This window comes from Haematobia irritans, chromosome 4 (assembly GCF_050003625.1).
Source record: "Haematobia irritans isolate KBUSLIRL chromosome 4, ASM5000362v1, whole genome shotgun sequence".
In the NCBI taxonomy this organism is placed as follows: Eukaryota; Metazoa; Arthropoda; class Insecta; order Diptera; family Muscidae; genus Haematobia; species Haematobia irritans.
The window spans coordinates 178,548,953-178,555,449 of NC_134400.1; the positions used below are offsets into that span (position 1 = coordinate 178,548,953).

Genomic DNA, 6,497 nt, shown 5'->3' on the forward strand with positions numbered 1-6,497 from the left:
ATTCACCACCATAAAGTAATCCATTAAATAGTCGATAAACTATATTGGGCATTACCAGTTGAGGATGAAATCGATAAGAAAGACCCTGTTACTCTCACAGAAAAAATGAGAGAGAAATTAAAAAAGTGATCATTTAATTTCGGTATCTAAAAGTAATGTACGAAATAGTTTGCCGAGCAAAATTAAGCAAAACACAAAAGTAATTATGTTCTTAATTTGGTTTTGGTGCTTACGCGTAGTGAATAGAAAGATATTATGCTTGTCCTAATCGTAAAAAGATGTTGAAAGAACAAAAAAAAACGAAGTCCCGCTAGAATACGTTACAAGTCAAATGATTTGTTCCGTTGTTCTTTTGGTTTCAATGCGTTTGGTTGAATACGGAGGGCTTATGGTGATTCAAAAGGAAAGAAATTCAAAAATGTAAGTTAACAAATTAATTATTATTCTATTACATATCAGTTGTATTTATGTATTTCATATTTATATTCTAATTTCAGAAGCGGCGTCTTCATTTCCTAGCAGCAATGGACCTCCAGAACAACAATTGCGCGAGACAATGCAGCGGAAAAAGAAGGGCCAATTTAATAGTAAAATCATCTTTACACCAATATTAATTTTTATACCCTCCATCATAGGATGGGGGTATATTAGCTTTGTCATTCCGTTTGTAACACATCGAAATATTGCTCTAAGACCCCATAAAGTATATATATTCTGGGTCGTGGTGCAATTCTGAGTCGATCTAAGCATGTCCGTCCGTCCGTCCGTCCGTCCGTCTGTTGAAATCACGCTAACTTCCGAACGAAACAAGCTATCGACTTGAAACTTGGCACAAGTAGTTGTTATCGATGTAGGTCGGATGGTATTGAAAATGGGCCATATCGGTCCACTTTTACGTATAGCCCCCATATAAAGGGACCCTCAGATTTGGCTTGTGGAGCCTCTAACAGAAGCATATTTCATCCGATCCGGCTGAAATTTGGTATATGGTGTTTGTGTATGGTCTCTAACAACCATGCAAAAATTGGTCCACATCGGTCCATAATTATATATAGCCCCCATATAAACCGATCCCCAGATTTGGCTTGCGGAGCCTAAAAGAGAAGCAAATTTCATCCGATCTGGCTGAAATTTGGTACATGGTGTTGGTATATGGTCTCTAACAATCATACAAAAATTGGTCCACATCGGTCCATAATTATATATAGCCCCCATATAAACCGATCCCCAGATTTGGCTTGCGGAGCCTCAAAGAGAAGCATATTTCATCCGATCCGGCTGAAATTTGGTACATGGTGTTGGTATATGGTCTCTAACAAGCATACAAAAATTGGTCCACATCGGTCCATAATTATATATAGCCCCCATATAAACCGATCCCCAGATTTGGCTTCCGGAGCCTCAAAAGCAGCAAATTTCATCCGATCCGGCTGAAATTTGGTACATGGTATTGGTATATGGTCTCTAACAACCGTGCAAAAATTGGTCCACATCGGTCCTTAATTATATATAGCGCCCATATAAACCGATCCCCAGATTTGGGTTGCGGTGCCTCAAAGAGAAACAAATTTCATCCGATCCGCCTGAAATTTGGTACATGTTGTTGGTATATGGTCTCTAACAACCATGCAAAAATTGGTCCACATCGGTTCATAATTATATATAGCCCCCATATAAACCGATCCCCAGATTTGGCTTGCGAAGTCTCCAAGAGAAGCAAATTTCATCCAATCTGGTTGTAATTTGGAACATGGTGTTAGTATATGATCTTTAACAACCGTGCCACAATTGGTCCATATCGGTCCATAATTATATATAGCCCCCATATAAAACGTTCTCCAAATTTGACCTCCGGAGCCTCTTGGAGGAGCAAAATTCATCCGATCCGGTTAAAATTAGGAACGTGGTGTTAGTATATGGTCGCTAACAACCATACCAAAATTGGTTCAACCACACAAAAATTGGTCCATATCGGTTCATAATCATAGTTGCCACTAGAGCCAAAAATAATCTACCAAAATTTTATTTCTATAGAAAATTTTGTCAAAATTTTATTTCTATAGAAAATTTTGTCAAAATTTTATTTCTAGAAAAAATTTTGTTAAAATTTTATTCGGTTCATAATAAAATTTTCATCATTGTCAAAATTTTATTTCTATAGAAAATTTTGTCAAAATTTTATTTCTATAGAAAATTTTGTTCAAATTTTATTCGGTTCATAATCATGGTTGCCACTCGAGCCAAAAATAATCTACCAAGATTTTATTTCTATAGAAAATTTTGTCAAAAGTTTATTTCTATAGAACATTTTGTTAAAATTTTATTTCTGTAGAAATTTTTGTCAAAATTTTCTTTCTATAAAAAATTTTGTCAAAATTTTTATTTCTATAGAAAATTTTGTGAAAATTTTATTTCTATAGAAAATTTTGTTAAAATTTTATTTCTGTAGAAAATTTTGTCAAAATTTTATGTCTACTTTGTCAAACTGAATTATATACGTATTGGATCTATCTTTTTTGATTTAATATATACCACGTATGGACTTACATACAATTTAGAAGATGGTGTTAGGAGGTTTTAAGATACCTTGCCATCGGCAAGCATTACCGCAACTTAAGTAATTCGATTGTGGATGGCAGTGTTTAGAAGAAGTTTCTACGCAATCCATGATGGAGGGTACATAAGCTTCGGCCTGGCCGAACTTACGGCCGTATATACTTGTTTTTCTTTTTGTTTGTATAATCTTCACAAAATTTTGTTAATTATATATTAAAAAACTATTTAATAAAAAAGCCTTGATTAAAAACAATAAAATTAATTTTCAGAATAAACCAGCAAATGGGGTATAGATTTAAAGTGCTTATTTGGCTACCACATATTCACCACCCTTTTGTGTGAGTAACTTTCAGCTACCAAATGGGGGGTTACCGATAATGCAGAGAATAATCTATTGGTTATTTTGAGCGACATCTCCTTGTTAAATTCTCCGCTCAAATACAAGGGCGGTAGTCAGGATTATAAGTAGGGCTGTTTACGAATAGGTAGCCATATAAGTAAGCATTCACTACTTACCCGAACAAGCGGGGAAATTTTACTCACGCACATTAACAAGGGGATAATGTTTACCAACGCATGCTCAAGCACGACCCACCTAGAATTACCATACTAGCATACCATAGACTCCCAACTGTGATGGGAAATGTTCCATAAAAATGTTGAGAGTATTTTTCCATCACTATTGCAAGAAGCGTCATTGTGATATTTTGTGAAGAGTAAGGGGATATGTGTGGTAGAAACTGGCGCATATAATGATAGCCCATACCCATAGACCCTATATTATATAGATGTTTCATCCGTGTCAAACGATGCTTACATTCTCTTTCGTTTTCTTTTTTGTAGTTTGCCAATTTTACTCAAAAATTAGAACCTTTATGATGCACCAGCGGGATTTATAAATATATAAATATATTAAAAGTTCATATTTGAACAAAAAATTATGACCAAAACCGCGAAAATACGAAATCTAATTTTGAGCAGCTTTGCTCTTTACGAACAACACAAAAGCAAATGCACGAAAATTAATGTTTTGAACTGACTCTTTACGAAAAAAATCAAAACGAAATGTCAGAAACTTAATTTTTGGAACTGACACATTTTTTCCCCCGGAGAAAAGTGGATCATCTATATAATATAGTAAAACACGATTCACGACAATGCATGTGACTCACGACATTTTCAATTTAATGTTCAACTAAAAGATCCCAGCAAAAAAAATGGAAGTTCTTCCAAAGGCAAAACTTTAAAAGCACTTCCACAAGAGGCACTCCCAATGACGTTCTTTATTTTAACTACCCAGGAAGCTCTTTTAATTCAATTTTTTCATACTTTCAATGTGTAATTTTAACTTTTTTGTTTCAAATAGGTTCAAAACAGAGTAAGAATTCATAAAATGGTACAAATTATTTAAATTTAGTCGAAAAAAATGCTAAATCCAATCTGAAAAATTGTGAATTTTTGAAAATATTTGAGGTCAAACGTTTCCGAAAAGCATTAGAATCCATTAAAAATTATAAAAATTATTTATTTGACAAAATATAGCAGAATTTTTTAATTTACATCCAAAACATTGAATTCGGATCACACCTAAAGAAGTGATGCAAATTCAGTGAAACGGCTATTGAAATGGAGCACTTCCGTCCTATGACAAGTCCATGTTAAATTCATCGCTTCTGCGTCAATTGTGCACCACTTCCGGATCTAAAAAGAACATTTTCATTACTTTTTTGGCGACGCTTTTTTTGCTGGGATGTGATTAACGTATGAGCAAGAATTAAATCTAAAACAGGTAGGTGACGTTTTCGTGAGTGTGTTTTTGATCGTGAGCGTGTATTGTTTCGAATTATGTTCACGATTTAAGAACATCGTACATGGAATCGTGAACGTCCGTGAACGAAATCGTGAACGTCCGTGAACGAAATCGTGAACATTCCGTTTCAGATTTTTCGTGAACGTTTCTGTTTCATTTCCTTTTCGTCCGTTCACGATTTTGGAATGTCATTCGTTCTATTAGTGAATGCCTTGACGTCAAATATGCAGTTCCTGTGCACGTATCTGACGTAGAACAGACAATGTCGATAATAATTTTTGGCCTCTTACTACTTAATATGCCTGTCAGTCATAATTCACAAAGCTCTTGAAACGAAACTGCTGCTGTTGTAGCAGCTCTAAACACAATGACCAAAAACAGCATACAAATAATGTTGAAAATGGAATTTGAATAATATGTATGGATTTGCGAGAAAATTGACAGAGTGCCAAAAAAAAGATCGAACAAAATCTTTATGGTGTTCAGATGAGGCAGTGTTATGTATTGTCTACCTCAAATATTTTCTGAACAAGATCATATCGGGAATTAGGTTTGATACTTTGCCAACCTGTTACTACACAATCATATAGACTATTTGTCTAGTCGTTTGTATTAAAATTGAAGTGTATTTGGTGCAATGGTAAGTATCCCGTCTTGTACACGGGAGGTTCATTGCTGGTAGTATTTGCAGTTAAAGGTTGAATACTAAGTATAGAGTAAAAGCTAATCCGACCGGAGAAGCTAAGTAGAAAAGAAAAATATCACCAAAGTTTTTCCAATTAAAATTTGATTTGAAGTTTTGAAAAAGATTAAATAAAATTTTAATTTAATTTAAGTCAATTGAAGGGATTCAAAAAATGTGCATTAATGGATGGTATCCTCTGGATACATTCTTCGATGTGATCCTAAATGTTCACCCTTAGGTATTGATTTTTGTTATAACAATTGGACACTCATGTCGGTCAAAGATTTTCTCAACGTGACCAGACTCTTATTCTTCGTCACATGTCATTAAAATTTTTTTTCCTATTACTTTTTTTTTCTTGTGTAATTGATTGGTAGTTTCACTGTTGCGCTCGAATGCAATGCAAGTTTAATGTTCTGGGATGTTATGAACAAATGAATAAAGGTAAACCCTTGAGGTTTAAACAAACAACTCACACTAAATGCAAATTATTTTTTTACAATTTACGAGTATTTAAAAACAATTTCCGGTTTGATGTAGTGTAGTGAGCTTACACCCAACATATATAAATAAGCAACCTCTCAGAAGTAAACACCCACAGTCATCTAAATTTTGTTCATAAAGGGTGATTTGTTAAGAGCTTGATAACTTTTTTAAAAAAAAAAACGCATAAAATTTGCAAAATCTCATCGGTTCTTTAGTTGAAACGTTAGATTGGTCCATGACATTTACTTTTTGAAGATAATTTCATTTAAATGTTGACCGCGGCTGCGTCTTAGGTGGTCCATTCGGAAAGTCCAATTTTGGGCAACTTTTTCGAGCATTTCGGCCGGAATAGCCCGAATTTCTTCGGAAATGTTGTCTTCCAAAGCTGGAATAGTTGCTGGCTTATTTCTGTAGACTTTAGACTTGACGTAGCCCCACAAAAAATAGTCTAAAGGCGTCAAATCGCATGATCTTGGTGGCCAACTTACCGGTCCATTTCTTGAGATGAATTGTTCTCCGAAGTTTTCCCTCAAAATGGCCATAGAATCGCGAGCTGTGTGGCATGTAGCGCCATCTTGTTGAAACCACATGTCAACCAAGTTCAGTTCTTCCATTTTTGGCAACAAAAAGTTTGTTAGCATCGAACGATAGCGATCGCCATTCACCGTAACGTTGCGTCCAACAGCATCTTTGAAAAAATACGGTCCAATGATTCCACCAGCGTACAAACCACACCAAACAGTGCATTTTTCGGGATGCATGGGCAGTTCTTGAACGGCTTCTGGTTGCTCTTCACTCCAAATGCGGCAATTTTGCTTATTTACGTAGCCATTCAACCAGAAATGAGCCTCATCGCTGATCAAAATTTGTCGATAAAAAAGCGGATTTTCTGCCAACTTTTCTAGGGCCCATTCACTGAAAATTCGACGTTGTGGCTCGTTAGTAAGGCTATTCATGATG

The 6,497-nt window shown here is 35.1% G+C and overlaps 1 long non-coding RNA gene across 1 annotated transcript; it reads right to left on the reverse strand.

Moving 5' to 3' along the window:
- Positions 1-4,060: 4,060 nt before the first annotated feature.
- On the reverse strand, positions 4,061-4,717 carry LOC142233227 (uncharacterized). Its single transcript, XR_012721362.1, has 2 exons — positions 4,657-4,717; positions 4,061-4,257 (listed from the first exon to the last, which is right to left on the reverse strand). It is a non-coding gene; the product is annotated as an uncharacterized LOC142233227 (long non-coding RNA).
- Positions 4,718-6,497: the final 1,780 nt, after the last annotated feature.